Source organism: Lissotriton helveticus, chromosome 2_2, assembly GCF_964261635.1.
Source record: "Lissotriton helveticus chromosome 2_2, aLisHel1.1, whole genome shotgun sequence".
Classification (NCBI taxonomy): domain Eukaryota; kingdom Metazoa; phylum Chordata; class Amphibia; order Caudata; family Salamandridae; genus Lissotriton; species Lissotriton helveticus.
The window spans coordinates 201,925,733-201,943,786 of record NC_136060.1 but is presented as its reverse complement, the minus strand read 5'-3'; the positions used below and the strand labels follow the sequence as shown (position 1 = coordinate 201,943,786).

Here is an 18,054-nt window from a genome sequence, read left to right as displayed (position 1 = left end):
ATTGGGGTGAAAGTTTAATAAACATGGTGACAATACACCCATGCACGGGAATGACTGAATTTGGAATCGCTCGTCTGAGTATGTGAATGAGCAGTAAGATAGCGGTGTGCAGACCCTCTGGATGAGTGAATGAACCAGTCACTGCGTGCAGAACACCTGGAGGAGCAAATGAATGAGGAGTGGCTGCCTATAGATGTCCTGGGAAAATGTCCAAATGATATGAGTAGTGTTGGGTGTGCATATCTGATGGATGAATGAACAGTGTGTGCAGATCGTGAATGAGATGTAGCAACAGCTGTGCATGTTTCATGGATGAGTGAATGTATGACTGTTGTGGAGATGCCCTGAATGAATGCCTGAATGATGAGTGCCCCCTGCATAAGTGGCGGTCACAGACGCTCTCTTACCCATGCAGGTGCCCTGTTCCACGGAGCAAGTCCTTGGCCTAATAGCGCGTGGTCTGACGAGTTCACACGATCATCACTCCGGCCTTGGCCCTTCATTCGCCTTTAGCCCTCAGGTGAAGTCAGCAGTTTTACTCATTTTCAATGCCCCGTATGGAATGCAGGCTATTTCCACTAACAGAATAAAACAGCAATGATTTTGCATTCAGTTTGGAGACTCACTGCATCATCAACAATGCCCCTGGAATAAAGATTGCTGTGGTCGCAGTAGAGCCCGCTCTCCTCGTGGCACGGTTGCACCTCGGAGCAGCTTTCCCTGGCGTGGCGGGTGCACACCGGGCAGCAGGCGGATCCGTCCAACACCACGGGAACCCCTTGTGTGCAGCCCAGGCTCTCAATTTTCGGGGCGGGGGTTGTAAAATATAAATAAAACTAAAACTTACCTTATCCTGGTCCCGCACCGCCTCTGCTCCTGGGCCGGTCCAAAGCAGGAACAGGAACAAGTATGCTCCCTCCTCCCTCCCTTCCTGTAGCCAATCACAACGCTGCAATGGCAGCGTTGTGATGGGTGCGGAGTCCTGGACAGCGCCCAGCGTTGTGATGGGTGCGGAGTCCTGGACAGCGCCCAGCCAGGCACCTGTTGGGAGGCTATTTTCTCTATGTAGGCTGCAGGCAGCTTACATAGAGAAAATATAGAGTGTGCATGACTGCTTTGGGCCGACCAAGCAGTCACTGCACTCAGAGTTGTGCAAGCCACTCCCCCGAACCCCCAATCAGGCATATCCTCCCGTCCGTCCCCAACCAAGCATACCTCTGCCTTCTGCTTTCTCGCAGCGTGAGAAGCATAAGATAAAATGGCATTTAAAATACCATTTTATTTTCTGCTTCTCGCACTGCGAGAAAGCAGTGGGCCGGCGCTCCTACGCCCTATTGGAGTGGCTGCCACTGCCCCAGGAGTGTAGTTCTCCTGATTCTCCTGAGGTTCTGCTGCCATGCAGCACTGTAAGCTTGTTTAATAAAACGAAGGGCATGGACATCAGCAGCGTACCAAGGGGTATGTGGCAGAGAAGCACAGATCAAGTAATCATGCACAGTTGTCAATACCTATCAGTTTTAATGCACTTTACTAATCTAAATGAAACTGATGGATTCTGATTACAAAAATGTAATTAGGTGTGAATTTTGGAATAAGATTAAATGATGAGTAGTACTGCTGTAGCTAAATTTGAAGTAGAAGGTAGAAAGAAGCATTCTGTCAGAACGCTGCAGAGATAAGCCTAAAGGAGTCCTGAACTCCTTTGGCTGATAGGATTTGGAACAACTCTTGAAGGATAATCTGGCTGCCATCCAGTCAGCTGGTATAAGGACACAGAAGGAAAGGAAGAAAGAGGCTAATTCCAGTAAAGAAGGTCCATCTAGCTAATGTAGAAACGTGGCATGTCTAGTTTGTCCTTTGTATACAGCAAGATGTTGAGGTATGGCATGATTGTTCTATGTGTGCATGGACTGAGTGAACATGCTATAGAATATGAAGAGTGGAAGCTGTAAGGCTGTTGTGGTGCGGTGCATGGAATGTTGTTTTCTGTATGTTGGGGTGTCTGGGAGGTGGATTATAGTTGGAGGGTGAATATAGTCATAAAAGGGCCTACCTTCTGTGATTGCAACCTAAGGGCCTAACATGGAATAACATACTGCTTACTTGAAAGGCTCTAGACTCCTGTATGAGACTACCCTACGACTACCACACCATTTATGAGAGGACTGTACTACACATAAAGAGATTCCTGGGTGTAAAAAGGTAGCGTTTAGAAACATAATCTGAAGACCATGGGGATGTAGGAGACCAGGTGTGACTTTTGCAGCATCAAGCAATATTGACACTCAGTCATATTTCTCATTTTTAAAGGACCAGAATGAGGCAACAAAGTTTCCAGAGGAAAACAAGGCCTAGCCAGCGTTTGATTTTTGGTTTGCCCTGCTTGTACTTTTTCCACCTTTCAAGGCTGCTGTATAACCACTATCGCGTTGGCTCCTCCACAGTGTCGGAGGAGCGTTGTCCCACTGGCTCAGAGCCAGTAGCTGGAAAATAAAACAATATTTTATTTGTAAGCTGTTAGCTGAACCAGTGATTGTAGGGAGGGGCGGGCCAGTCTGTGCCATGGCAGATGGGGTGGAGTGATGTGCACTGCTAAGTGCACATGTCGGTTTGGTAGCCATCTTAGTCCAGCCAAATTGACAGGCACAGTTAGGTTTCTCCAACCCAACTGTGTTGGATAGCTGGGTTGGAGAAACAGTACAGACTCCCCATGCCTGAGCAAGCATAAAACCAGCCCCTCACGCCAATCACCATGTTGCTCTCATGAGTGCAGCACGGGTATTTAATGGGGAGTCTATGATGCTGTCCCAGGGATTGCTGGGAGTAGGAAGCAGAGAAACACTGAGGTGCAAGGCGGCCAGCAGCATCAAATAAGTATTATTAACGCCTGCACCCAACCAAGCTCCCCCTGCATGCCAATGGGTTCAAATACCATAAGCAAATGAAGAGAGGCGCGTAGACAATTGAAGACACCAAACATGAACATCGAAGGAATACCTGGAAATAATTCTGGGCCAAACTGCTATATGACATAAAGACCAGCAATTCTTCTAGGTTCTGGCACACCATAAATGGCCTAGGGGCGTGCCCCCCAAGATAGCTTCCTCCAATATTTTGGAGTCAGGGTGGTATCTCTTTCAACACGACCACTTTAATGACCTTCCACTATCAGACCAGCACTACGAACAGATCGATGACCCTACGGGTAGCACGGTCTGGGAGGTTCAAATTACTATACATATCAAAGGAGGGAAAGGAGAGGGAACATGTCCACATGGACACAGGGAGTGGATTAAATATCCCCAACTGTAATTTATAAACAAGTAGAATCCACCCACACAAGATAGGCGAAAAAAAGCAAAATAGTCTTGGGTTGGATGTGTTTCCTACAATGGTGGGAAGCACGTTGTGTTCTTTAAATATCCCTCACACACCAAAAGGACCCTTGGTGTCATGCTTCATCATAGGGGTCTTTGCGGCCCTCTACGGAACGCAGCATGCTACTAACCAGTGGGTACACAGGAGCACTGATGTAATCACTATGTGTAGTGTGAGAGGGTTATGAGTAGTAGGGTCAGGAGTGGATGGTGAGTGAGTTATTAAAAAATACCTGGCAAGTGAGGAGTAAAAAGATTTTTAATATACCTCCATGCTGGTATTGTTAAAAATAGTGAGGTGGAGGTTTGGTGTATTTAACGTACATAACCTCCTGCATGCGTCGACATGTTTTGAAGCCACAAGTTTCTTCAGGATGGGTGCACAAACCCCTACCCTACTCACATGTGACTGTCTAATACCATCTTTACATAAGGAATATTATGTGTAGAATTGATGTACAAATGTAGCCAAATGTGCCTACTGTGGTCAAATGGACTGGAACAAGGTAATACCTTAAATGTTGATCTGTAAAAGAACACAAAAGTACAAATGGAACATTAGGTGAGTGGAAACACTCCGGACGTGAAGATCGTGACCTGTAAAGGTGAAGTACACAGTGTCTAGACGTAACTATAAGCGTATCAGTGTCAGTGCAGTGCCCTGAAAAAAGGGCACAGATACTAGACATATACAACACTTAACATAATACACACACTATATACAAATCTATTCCAATAGGTCGCTGCAGTACTTCCATGGAGTTGGTAAAAGAAGTTTTTAAATTGGGAATAAAAAGTTAGATAGATTGCATATTTGCTATATAGAAGCCAATTGCATCATGAGCCTACAAAACGGGAGGGCACCCTGTGCTTAATTGCACTCTGTAAGGAGAATGAATGCAAATTCAGCGATGCATAGGGTACTCACTTGGTTCGAGTGGTGGTAATCCTGCTGAAAGTAAATTCAACAAACTTAAGAAGGACAACGAACATTTTACCCATGAGAGCGCCTACACAAGGGATGACTACTTACAAAAAGACTTTAACAGTGTTCAGTTCAGTTCAATAACTTTATTCGGTTATTATTCCAAAACAACCATAAAAGTACAATAAAATACATATCCATGTAAAAAAAGGTTACAGCAAAATAGGCATTAATAAATTTCATACGTGTATTGATTTTCGTGACTTAAAAACATTTTTAAAAAAGGAAGACACAGATGCAACAGTAAATATATTATCTAACATCTGGATAGCTAGAAAAGCAGGACGACACTGTCTAAAATTCAAATACTTCAATATTGGCAGAATCCATCGTTTCCTAGGAATTGTGTAGAATTTACAGAATAACAGGATATGCATATCTGATTGATTTGACAAATCATCACATGGGCATTTATTAAGCTGCTTTGTCCAATCATTCATAATAGGAAAACTTGATAGTCTAAATAAAAAATTTAGTCTAAAACATACTAGTAGGAACCTTTCAAAGTTTCTCATCTGTAATTGACAATACGGTTGGATATCACTTGTAATCATTATTAACTGATTTAGTCATTTCCTGTTTCATTCTTTGATCCCCTAAATAACTCATACAACGTTTTTTCAATTCTTTCCTAGGGATCTGACACATCAATAAGGGGTCTTCATAATAATCTTGAAGGCCTATTTGTGTAAGGAACATCTTTACATAACTCAACCATTTAATCCGATTGACATTATCGAGGCTCAGCGCATCCTTCAGGATGAGACGGTTGAATGTGCACTCCTCGGTGGTCCATACCCTATGCCATAAGAGAACAGGTTGTACCTTAATAACGTCTTCTAGGTACGGTAGTCCAAGTTCGACATGGCAAATGTAAGTGGATACGCTGTCCGGGACTGCTAAAAGATGTTGCATAAAACAATTTTCAGTCACCTGCAACGATTTTACGTTTGCGTATCCCCAGATACCAGCACCATATGTAGCGATTGCAACACAAGTTGCGTTGTAAATACATAAGAGCTCCCTGATCGGTTTCCTACCCATTTTCCTACTAACATTTGTTAGAGCCATTAAAGACTTAGAAAATAACAGTCTCCTTGTCTCAATGGCTCTGATCCATGATCCTGTACGATCAAACAAAATTCCAAGGTAGGGAAAGGTCGTGGTAAAATCCAAGGGTTTTGAGTCAATGTACATTGTTCTCTTCTTTTTGTCAGCCCCAGAACCACAATTCATACAAAAAGTTTTCGAACAATTGATTCTTAAATCCAAGTTTGCCATGAAATCAGAGACTTTAACAGTGATCTGGATAGCGATATCTCAGATACCAGTTCCAACGGTTCCAATTCCAGCAGGAGGAACACCTTCAGGAACCAGAGAGGAGGTCAGCAATACCAAAGATCGTATAATCCCAGACAGAGAGGATGGGGCGGTTACCAAGGCCCAAGGCTTTTCAACAATACCCATATGGACCTCCTCCGTTGGGTGGTCCATACCAAAAATGGGCACCCGACTATGATTATAACTATTATGGGTCACCGCTTTTTTTAGGATCAAGCCCGGGACCCACACGGGGCAGGAACGGGAGAGACAACAATGTGCAATGGACAACGGAAGAATCAGAGGACCCCCACGTCTCGACAAGGAGCATGCCAGGTTCACTCAACAAGCAGGAGTCAACCAGCAAGAGGGGCAACTAGTGGTGAATATCACAGGACATGAATTAACGGAAACCCAGAGGAGAGTCCTAGAAAAAAGCCTGGGATTTATACCTACCAACAGGCTGGATAAATTTAAGATCCACGCAGAGATGCAATAATTTATGAGGAAATCAAAGCTATGGGCCTTCTTTAAGGATAAGAGCACCACCACCTTTGAATCAATGGACACAGGCTTAAGACTGAAATCATCTTTTACTCCACCAGATTCCACTCTACCGGTTGAAATTCTAGCCTTTGAAAAAGCAGTGATGGAGGACCTTCGGAAAAATGACCAAGGAAAGCCACACTCCCTTTCAAAACACCACCAAACTGGAGAAAGGAGCCATTCAACAACTATCAAATAACAAAGAGATCACTATAAAACCTGCCGACGAGGGTGGGGCAATAGTGATACAGACGTCAGCGGCCTACGACAATGAATGCAGGAGACTTCTGGGAGACAGGAGAAACTGCGCTGTTCTACAGGAAGACCCCACGGAATCCTTACGGATCCAGATCACAGAAATGGTGTTAGAAGCTCTAGCACACAACTGGGTGTCAAAGAAGGAAGCTGAATTTCTGATCCAGAAATCACCCAGGACCCCTTATTTCTACACCATTCTCAAAATACACAAAAACCTGGCACATCCACCGGGGCAACCAATAGTCTCAGGCATAGGCTCAATCTTGGAGCCTCTGTCCAAATTTGTGGACGCTTTCCTATGCCCTCTGGTTCAGATGACTGACACCTACTGAAGAGACACAAAAGCAGTACTGCAGCTGCTACAGAATCTAACCTTCGACCCTGAGAGACAGATACTCCTGGGCCTCGACGTGGAGAGCTTGTACACCAGCCTGCCCCACGATGAGACACTCAACATCATTGAGCAGATTCTCTTCTCTAATCCATGGGAGTACCAAACATCAAGGAACCTGGTGATGGAATGCATAGCCTTGGCCCTTACAAAAAAGTGTATTTCTGTATGGAAACACTCTCTACTTACAGAAGCATGGGACCAGCATGGGGAGCACTTTTGCTCCAAGCCTGGCTGGTCTCTATGTTCATCATTTGGAGAGTTGCAGAATTTTCCATCAGGACAACCCTTTCAGGCACAACATTAAGACCTGGAAGCTATGCATTGACGGCGTGCTGGTCATTTGGGAGGGAGACACTCCATCAATTGAGAGCTTTATGGAGTGGCTTAACCAGAAAAACTCCTTCCTTAAATTTACCAGCACCGCCTCCCGGGACCAACTGGTGTTCCTGGACCTGAATATATACCCTGAAGGGGGATCATTGAAGACCACTAGACATTTTAAACCAACATCAAAAAACTGCCTGCTGCTGTATGACAGCTTTCATCTGCGTCACCTACGTGACAATCTCCCTTATTGGCAGTTTCTTCGCCTCTGGCGAAACTGCACCAACCTTACAGAGTACAAGAAGCAAGCCTCAGATCTAAAAAATAAACTCTCCTACCAGAAATACCATGCCCCCATCATAGACAGAGCAATGAAGAGGGCGCGCAATAATAACAGGGAGGCCCTTTTGGAAGATAAAGTTCCCAAAGATCCATACGCCAGACCAATCTGCGTAACAACCTATAACACCCATTCCAACACGATATCAAATATTTTGAACAAACATTGTAGAATCCTTACCTGTGGTGACCTACACTTAGAGAAACCAATGTTCACACACAAAAGAGGCAGGAACCTTAAGGACATGCTGGTCCACACATGACTATGCATAGGCACAGCCACAGATACGAACAATCCCTCCCTACAGTCTGTCCAGGGCCACCATCCCTGTGGCTATTGCAGCACGTGCCACCTAACCAAAGAAAGAAGATGGGTAAAATTCAGGAATGGAAACAGAGGAAGTTCACCAACTGTAACAGCCGGAACGTTGTGTACATGATCACGTGCCCCTGTGGGCTGGAGTACATTGGCATTACGTCACAACCAGCTAAAATCCGAATCGGCGAACATAAAAGTAATGTCCGATGTAAAAAAAGCACCACAAAAATTGTCACATTACTTGTCTGAAACCCACACAGTGAATGACCTACAGCGGACAATCATAAAGCAATTACCATCAGAAATTGGCCTCTTAGAAAAGGAACAGCGCTGGGTGTTCCGCCTGGGCGCTAATGTCACTGGACTTAACAATAATATCCCATGGAACCAGTTTACCTAAGCAAAGTAACCCTCGGATGCCCCCCTCCCTTTCTGGGCAGGAGCCACAAGCTTCTGAAAGGGTGGGACAGCGAGCAACTGGACAAAACAGTTTCAAAAATGTAAAGAACAATCTTCCAGCTTTCCTCACACACGTCACCAGCACAAATCAGACTGGAATTCGACATCTGCAGACAGGCACTGGCCCGTATGGCGGCCTTTCTAATAAGCTACCACAAGCTTAGGGCGTCTACAGAGGGCAGTCTGGCCCACAATTTATGGATTCACTTGAACACAAGCCACAGGTCGGCGGGTTACTATTACCTGTCCCGAGGCCTCAGTTCTCTTGGCTTCAACCACCTTTGGGATTTTACATATTAGCCACCATGAATTCATGAGGTTAGCAAAAATCAATGCAAACCGACTTTCCTCATTAGAAGACAGGGCCAGCCTCTCCATAGGGAACCACAGTTGGATGACTCTACGTACCTATCCACCATTGAAACCCCAGAGCTACCTAATGATCACTTTTAACGAACGTACTAAGCTTCAGTTTTTAAGGCTGAGAATGGGGGTGATTCTCCTATCCTGTCACTTCCCAAAATGGAAAAGAGCCTGTGCCCAGGAAATGTGTCAGCTCTGCAGCCAACACAAGGAGGACATAATACACGTGATATGCGTGTGTACTTATCTCCTAGAAGATAGATGGGGCCCTGTTACAAAGGTATTGGTTTGCAAAATACATAAGATCTTGTAGAGGAGAGGTCCTCGCTTGCTTTAACCCTTTGAATACTACCCTTAACTATGCATTTGTCAGATTTATGATTTCAAAAAGGGGGTGGTGATGGACAGAGTATCTGAGTTAATCAGAACACTCCTACCCAGTCAACAGATCAGGGCTTGATCCATCACCGTTTTTTAGCTCACTGCACCATCCCAGTTCAGAACCTGGCTATATGCAAATTAGTCTGTCCCTGGCCCAGTGCATCATGGGAACAGGGCAGACCAAACTACCAAGCCAATTCTTCACTGGAAAGGAAACAAGCTTCCGGGGACCGGTTTCTGGCATTACAGCCGTCTTCGGCCCGGCTTGCTTGAATCCTGATGGTGCAGTGAGCAAGGGACTCATGTCTGAGTATACCCTTCCACACTCATGGTGGCCAAAATAATTTCAAAAAGGGGGTGGTGATGGACAGAGTATCTGAGTTAATCAGAACACTCCTACCCAGTCAACAGATCAGGGCTTGATCCATCACCGTTTTTTAGCTCACTGCACCATCCCAGTTCAGAACCTGGCTATATGCAAATTAGTCTGTCCCTGGCCCAGTGCATCATGGGAACAGGGCAGACCAAACTACCAAGCCAATTCTTCACTGGAAAGGAAACAAGCTTCCGGGGACCGGTTTCTGGCATTACAGCCGTCTTCGGCCCGGCTTGCTTGAATCCTGATGGTGCAGTGAGCAAGGGACTCATGTCTGAGCATACCCTTCCACACTCATGGTGGCCAAAATAATTTCAAAAAGGGGGTGGTGATGGACAGAGTATCTGAGTTAATCAGAACACTCCTACCCAGTCAACAGATCAGGGCTTGATCCATCACCGTTTTTTAGCTCACTGCACCATCCCAGTTCAGAACCTGGCTATATGCAAATTAGTCTGTCCCTGGCCCAGTGCATCATGGGAACAGGGCAGACCAAACTACCAAGCCAATTCTTCACTGGAAAGGAAACAAGCTTCCGGGGACCGGTTTCTGGCATTACAGCCGTCTTCGGCCCGGCTTGCTTGAATCCTGATGGTGCAGTGAGCAAGGGACTCATGTCTGAGCATACCCTTCCACACTCATGGTGGCCAAAATAATTTCAAAAAGGGGGTGGTGATGGACAGAGTATCTGAGTTAATCAGAACACTCCTACCCAGTCAACAGATCAGGGCTTGATCCATCACCGTTTTTTAGCTCACTGCACCATCCCAGTTCAGAACCTGGCTATATGCAAATTAGTCTGTCCCTGGCCCAGTGCATCATGGGAACAGGGCAGACCAAACTACCAAGCCAATTCTTCACTGGAAAGGAAACAAGCTTCCGGGGACCGGTTTCTGGCATTACAGCCGTCTTCGGCCCGGCTTGCTTGAATCCTGATGGTGCAGTGAGCAAGGGACTCATGTCTGAGCATACCCTTCCACACTCATGGTGGCCAAAATAATTTAAAAAAGGGGGTGGTGATGGACAGAGTATCTGAGTTAATCAGAACACTCCTACCCAGTCAACAGATCAGGGCTTGATCCATCACCGTTTTTTAACTCACTGCACCATCCCAGTTCAGAACCTGGCTATATGCAAATTAGTCTGTCCCTGTCCCAGTGCATCATGGGAACAGGGCAGACCAAACTACCCAGCCAATTCTTCACTGGAAAGGAAACAAACTTCCGGGGACCGGTTTCTGGCATTACAGCCGTCTTCGGCCCGGCTTGCTTGAATCCTGATGGTGCAGTGAGCAAGGGACTCATGTCTGAGCATACCCTTCCACACTCATGGTGGCCAAAATAATTTCAAAAAGGGGGTGGTGATGGACAGAGTATCTGAGTTAATCAGAACACTCCTACCCAGTGAACAGATCAGGGCTTGATCCATCACCGTTTTTTAGCTCACTGCACCATCCCAGTTCAGAACCTGGCTATATGCAAATTAGTCTGTCCCTGGCCCAGTGCATCATGGGAACAGGGCAGACCAAACTACCAAGCCAATTCTTCACTGGAAAGGAAACAAGCTTCCGGGGACCGGTTTCTGGCATTACAGCCGTCTTCGGCCCGGCTTGCTTGAATTCTGATGGTGCAGTGAGCAAGGGACTCATGTCTGAGCATACCCTTCCACACTCATGGTGGCCGAAATAATTTCAAAAAGGGGGTGGTGATGGACAGAGTATCTGAGTTAATCAGAACACTCCTACCCAGTCAACAGATCAGGGCTTGATCCATCACCGTTTTTTAGCTCACTGCACCATCCCAGTTCAGAACCTGGCTATATGCAAATTAGTCTGTCCCTTGCCCAGTGCATCATGGGAACAGGGCAGACCAAACTACCAAGCCAATTCTTCACTGGAAAGGAAACAAGCTTCCGGGGACCGGTTTCTGGCATTACAGCCGTCTTCGGCCCGGCTTGCTTGAATCCTGATGGTGCAGTGAGCAAGGGACTCATGTCTGAGCATACCCTTCCACACTCATGGTGGCCAAAATAATTTCAAAAAGGGGGTGGTGATGGACAGAGTATCTGAGTTAATCAGAACACTCCTACCCAGTCAACAGATCAGGGCTTGATCCATCACCGTTTTTTAGCTCACTGCACCATCCCAGTTCAGAACCTGGCTATATGCAAATTAGTCTGTCCCTGGCCCAGTGCATCATGGGAACAGGGCAGACCAAACTACCAAGCCAATTCTTCACTGGAAAGGAAACAAGCTTCCGGGGACGGGTTTCTGGCATTACAGCCGTCTTCGGCCCGGCTTGCTTGAATCCTGATGGTGCAGTGAGCAAGGGACTCATGTCTGAGCATACCCTTCCACACTCATGGTGGCCAAAATAATTTCAAAAAGGGGGTGGTGATGGACAGAGTATCTGAGTTAATCAGAACACTCCTACCCAGTCAACAGATCAGGGCTTGATCCATCACCGTTTTTTAGCTCACTGCACCATCCCAGTTCAGAACCTGGCTATATGCAAATTAGTCTGTCCCTGGCCCAGTGCATCATGGGAACAGGGCAGACCAAACTACCAAGCCAATTCTTCACTGGAAAGGAAACAAGCTTCCGGGGACCGGTTTCTGGCATTACAGCCGTCTTCGGCCCGGCTTGCTTGAATCCTGATGGTGCAGTGAGCAAGGGACTCATGTCTGAGCATACCCTTCCACACTCATGGTGGCCAAAATAATTTCAAAAAGGGGGTGGTGATGGACAGAGTATCTGAGTTAATCAGAACACTCCTACCCAGTCAACAGATCAGGGCTTGATCCATCACCGTTTTTTAGCTCACTGCACCATCCCAGTTCAGAACCTGGCTATATGCAAATTAGTCTGTCCCTGGCCCAGTGCATCATGGGAACAGGGCAGACCAAACTACCAAGCCAATTCTTCACTGGGAAGGAAACAAGCTTCCGGGGACCGGTTTCAGGCATTACAGCCGTCTTCGGCCCGGCTTGCTTGAATCCTGATGGTGCAGTGAGCAAGGGACTCATGTCTGAGCATACCCTTCCACACTCATGGTGGCCAAAATAATTTCAAAAAGGGGGTGGTGATGGACAGAGTATCTGAGTTAATCAGAACACTCCTACCCAGTCAACAGATCAGGGCTTGATCCATCACCGTTTTTTAGCTCACTGCACCATCCCAGTTCAGAACCTGGCTATATGCAAATTAGTCTGTCCCTGGCCCAGTGCATCATGGGAACAGGGCAGACCAAACTACCAAGCCAATTCTTCACTGGAAAGGAAACAAGCTTCCGGGGACCGGTTTCTGGCATTACAGCCGTCTTCGGCCCGGCTTGCTTGAATCCTGATGGTGCAGTGAGCAAGGGACTCATGTCTGAGCATACCCTTCCACACTCATGGTGGCCAAAATAATTTCAAAAAGGGGATGGTGATGGACAGAGTATCTGAGTTAATCAGAACACTCCTACCCAGTCAACAGATCAGGTCTTGATCCATCACCGTTTTTTAGCTCACTGCACCATCTCAGTTCAGAACCTGGCTATATGCAAATTAGTCTGTCCCTGGCCCAGTGCATCATGGGAACAGGGCAGACCAAACTACCAAGCCAATTCTTCACTGGAAAGGAAACAAGCTTCCGGGGACCGGTTTCTGGCATTACAGCCGTCTTCGGCCCGGCTTGCTTGAATCCTGATGCACTGGGCCAGGGACAGACTAATTTGCATACAGCCAGGTTCTGAAACTGGGATGGTGCAATGGGCTAAAAAACGGTGTTGGATCTAGCCCTGATCTTTTGACTGGGTGAGAGTACTCTGCCTAATTCAGAGACTCTGTCCATCACCACCCCTTGTTGTAAATAATTTTGTCCACCCTAAGCGTGGAAGGGTATACTCAGATGTGAGTCCCTTGCTCATTGCACCATCAGGATTCAAGCAAGCCGGGCCGAAGATGGCTGTAATGCCAGAAACCGGTCCCCGGAAGCTTGTTTCCTTCCCAGAGTAAGAATTGGCTTTTGTAGTCTGGTCTGCCCTGTTCCCATGATGCACTGGGCCAGGGACAGACTAATTTGCATACAGCCAGGTTCTGAAACTGGGATGGTGCAATGAGCTAAAAAATGGTGTTGGATCTAGCCCTGATCTTTTGACTGGGTGAGAGTACTCTGCTTAATTCAGAGACTCTGTCCATCACCACCCCTTGTTGTAAATAATTTTGTCCACCCTAAGCGTGGAAGGGTATACTCAGATGTGAGTCCCTTGCTCATTGCACCATCAGGATTCAAGCAAGCCGGGCCGAAGACGGCTGTAATGCCAGAAACCGGTCCCCGGAAGCTTGTTTCCTTCCCAGTGTAAAAATTGGCTTTTGTAGTCTGGTCTGCCCTGTTCCCATGATGCACTGGGCCAGGGACAGACTAATTTGCATACAGCCAGGTTCTGAAACTGGGATGGTGCAATGAGCTAAAAAACGGTGTTGGATCTAGCCCTGATCTTTTGACTGGGTGAGAGTACTCTGCTTAATTCAGAGACTCTGTCCATCACCACCCCTTGTTGTAAATAATTTTGTCCACCCTAAGCGTGGAAGGGTATACTCAGATGTGAGTCCCTTGCTCATTGCACCATCAGGATTCAAGCAAGCCGGGCCGAAGACGGCTGTAATGCCAGAAACCGGTCCCCGGAAGCTTGTGTCCTTCCCAGTGTAAGAATTGGCTTTTGTAGTCTGGTCTGCCCTGTTCCCATGATGCACTGGGCCAGGGACAGACTAATTTGCATACAGCCAGGTTCTGAAACTGGGATGGTGCAATGAGCTAAAAAACGGTGTTGGATCTAGCCCTGATCTTTTGACTGGGTGAGAGTACTCTGCTTAATTCAGAGACTCTGTCCATCACCACCCCTTGTTGTAAATAATTTTGTCCCCCTAAGCGTGGAAGGGTATACTCAGATGTGAGTCCCTTGCTCATTGCACCATCAGGATTCAAGCAAGCCGGGCCGAAGACGGCTGTAATGCCAGAAACCGGTCCCCGGAAGCTTGTTTCCTTCCCAGTGTAAGAATTGGCTTTTGTAGTCTGGTCTGCCCTGTTCCCATGATGCACTGGGCCAGGGACAGACTAATTTGCATTCAGCCAGGTTCTGAAACTGGGATGGTGCAATGAGCTAAAAAACGGTGTTGGATCTAGCCCTGATCTTTTGACTGGGTGAGAGTACTCTGCTTAATTCAGAGACTCTGTCCATCACCACCCCTTGTTGTAAATAATTTTGTCCCCCTAAGCGTGGAAGGGTATACTCAGATGTGAGTCCCTTGCTCATTGCACCATCAGGATTCAAGCAAGCCGGGCCGAAGACGGCTGTAATGCCAGAAACCGGTCCCCGGAAGCTTGTTTCCTTCCCAGTGTAAGAATTGGCTTTTGTAGTCTGGTCTGCCCTGTTCCCATGATGCACTGGGCCAGGGACAGACTAATTTGCATACAGCCAGGTTCTGAAACTGGGATGGTGCAATGAGCTAAAAAACGGTGTTGGATCTAGCCCTGATCTTTTGACTGGGTGAGAGTAATCTGCTTAATTCAGAGACTCTGTCCATCACCACCCCTTGTTGTAAATAATGTTGTCAGATTTATGGATCGCTTCATTAAGAAGCTAGAGGAGGCTAGATGTGTGAACGATGGATAGACAGGCAACCAGTCTACTTGCCTCACTGAGACTATTGCCTCCGATTACTGACCAACAAACATACTTTATACCCAATAATAATGCATGGCATAAGCAGAGCCTATATAATCTCTCCCTCCTCACAAGGAAGATGCCAAACCTCCTCCTTAATCAAATAAAATCCACAGTGTGGTATGGACTGTGCATCAGGTATTAGAGGCTTCTGTGTCATAATGACTCGTTTTTTAATTCCCAACTGAATAGACTAGACCTCAATGTCTTTTTAGATTAGGCTTTTACGATGCTTTTAAACTTTATTATCAAAGCTAAGCACCTAGCAATGAATCTCTGTTTTTGTAAATTGTTGCAAGGGTTTTTAACAAATCACTTAAAAAAGCAATTTTTCAATGAACCCCCCGCACCCCACCAAGCTCCTACCGCACACCCTCCACCCGCCCCACCACTTTTTATTTCTGGCTGTCACTGAACCACTACACAAGAGAAACCTAGCCCATGGAGACCCATTCAGCTAGCAGTTCATATCTGACACTGATTAAGCAAAAGTACTACAAAAAAAAGTGACTACGTGTAAACTAAGGACCATGGTGAAGTGAGGAATTCATTCCAACTGCAAAATCTGTTTGTCAGTAGCAATGAAATATGACTTTGTCACACTTTGAGCTTAAAGTGCTTTTAAGTAGTGCAAGCTTGATGGTGATGTATCAGACCTCGAAGGACACTCGTTGGTTTCAGCATCCAAACATCTTACACTGATGGTATAAACATTCGGCCAGTGTGACCATTTGGGCTTACCGGACTCCCATTCCACTTCAGCCAGTCTAGAATCGTGCCTAGGTCCCAGCCTCCCTTGAACACTGACTTTGACTGTCACTTTGCATTTTATTGGACCCTTTTGCCTTTAAATCTTTAAAAACGTATATCTCTGCTTCTAATCTGTTTTTCAAAAATGTGTGTTATTGTACTTATTATTTTTTACTTGCTTCTAGTAAGACAGTTTGGCACATATCTTGTGGTTGGTTCTTAGCTGTAATGTTCTTTGGTACTGCCTAAACTTAAAATGCAATTCTATGGGAAACTGCCTGCTTCTTTTTCCACAGCTACCCGAGGTTAAGCAGACTTTCTAATTGAACTACCTTGTGACTTAATCAGATTGTATTTCTAAACTTGCTAGTGGTGCTTGCCTCCCAAATAATAACACAATTTCTGAAAGAGTGGGTGGGGTTATGTGAAGTGCCGATCCTTGTTGTATGCCAGAGGTGCAGCAGAGGGGCAGGCGTCAATTTCAGAAAGGAGAGTTCTTGCCTGACCTGGTGTTTCCAGCTCTCCAGAAAGCAATAAAGGAGAAAAGTCAGAGAGTTTCTGACGATATCTGGGTTAACTGAGTTATGATTAATGAACACTTTATTTATTTATTTATTTATTTATTTATTTATTTATATTAATCAATATTGAAAGCTGAGTGTTCCACTATCAAGAGGAACAATAATTGACCATGATCCATGGAAAGAAGCAGTTCTTCACTGATAATATTCAGAATTCTTTGTTTTCATCACCTAGAGGGAAGTTATTACAAATAAGGACAGTATTGGAAAGGGTACACTTTCTGGTAACAATCATGACAAAGGTGTTTTCCTAAGCCGGCCAGCAGGCTAAGCAAGCTAGGTACGGGTTGAAAGCTGGATAAGGTGCCAGGAACAGAACTTAGTTTTCCGGAAAGAGTTGTGTTTATGGTATGCTTCCGTATTTGAGACGCAGTTTATTTTGACACAGAACAGCTTATGAGGGTAGGGATAAGCAGGGGCGGCTCTAGGCTCATGGCGTCCCTGGGCAGGGAGCGGAGGTAGGGGGCCCCGGAGGAACGCAGGCGCGGAGGCCAGTGAAGAGAGGGGGGACGGGGGAGACGGGGGGGTCAGGGTGTTTGGATGTGTAAGAGAGCCGGGGTCGCCAAATCCCTGCCAGGGGCCGCCACGCAAATATGTGTACATCCTCAGAGGATTATTATATTAAGGATATATATTGGCGTGGTGGCCCCTGGGGTTGGGTGGCCCTGTGCAGGTGCACAGCTTGCACATGCCTAAGGCTGCCCCTGGGATAAGAGAGGCCAGGTTAGCCCGGCACTGCAGGTGTAAATGTTGATAAAAGTATGTTTCTCTAGTGTAAGTGTACCACAGAAGAGCTAGTCCAGAAGAAGAAGTCTGAATATATATGGGATGATGTGTTTTTTTTGTTTAGAATTCGGGAGTGGATAGAATGAACGTTACTGATAAAAAGCGATTGTGATTTAAATTATGTGGAAAATGTGGTGAATAGATAATTGAGCACTTTACGCCACAACCAGGGAATTGTATAATTCAAATGAGCCTGACCACTGCAATTGTTTTATCAACAATCTATTCATTAAAGTCGAACATAGCCTAAACATTCGACTTACAATTACTGACCATTGTTACCCGCACCTTTAACAGGACATCTTCCACTCTCTTCTACAGTCAGAATGCGCACTACATTGCAAAGTTTGTTTTTCTAAATTTTGCATAAATACATAGTTAAAGATTTATCTCTTTTTTTTCCCGAGACAACTAAACAGTTACGTCCAGTGTTTCGTTTACTATTTCCAATAAACGTTTTCCATCTTTTTTCCGATGCAAAATACCCCAAAATAAACATGTAATAAATACATACAACACATAGCATGTAAGATGGCCCTATAATTTCATCTTGGGGTTCTGATGACATGTAAAAATAAAGATTATGATGTCACACTAAAACACCTCAATGGCATTAGTGGACCATATCGATCTTCCTTTCAACACATGCTCCCAGACATTTAGGGGCTCATTAGGATGGCGGTTTTTCCGCATCCTCCGGGCCGGCGGAAGTGTCCGCCGGCCTGGAGAATGCGGAAAAACCGCGGCGGAGACTCCAAAGACCCACCGCCAAATTAGGATGGCTGGTGGGT

At 45.9% G+C, this 18,054-nt stretch overlaps 1 protein-coding gene across 4 annotated transcripts in view; it reads right to left on the bottom strand.

The window, feature by feature from the left end:
* ARAP2 (ArfGAP with RhoGAP domain, ankyrin repeat and PH domain 2) overlaps nucleotides 1-18,054 on the bottom strand; it is a 1,514,823-nt gene that overhangs the window by 1,277,301 nt on the left and 219,468 nt on the right. The gene's annotated exons all lie outside the window — the stretch shown is intronic.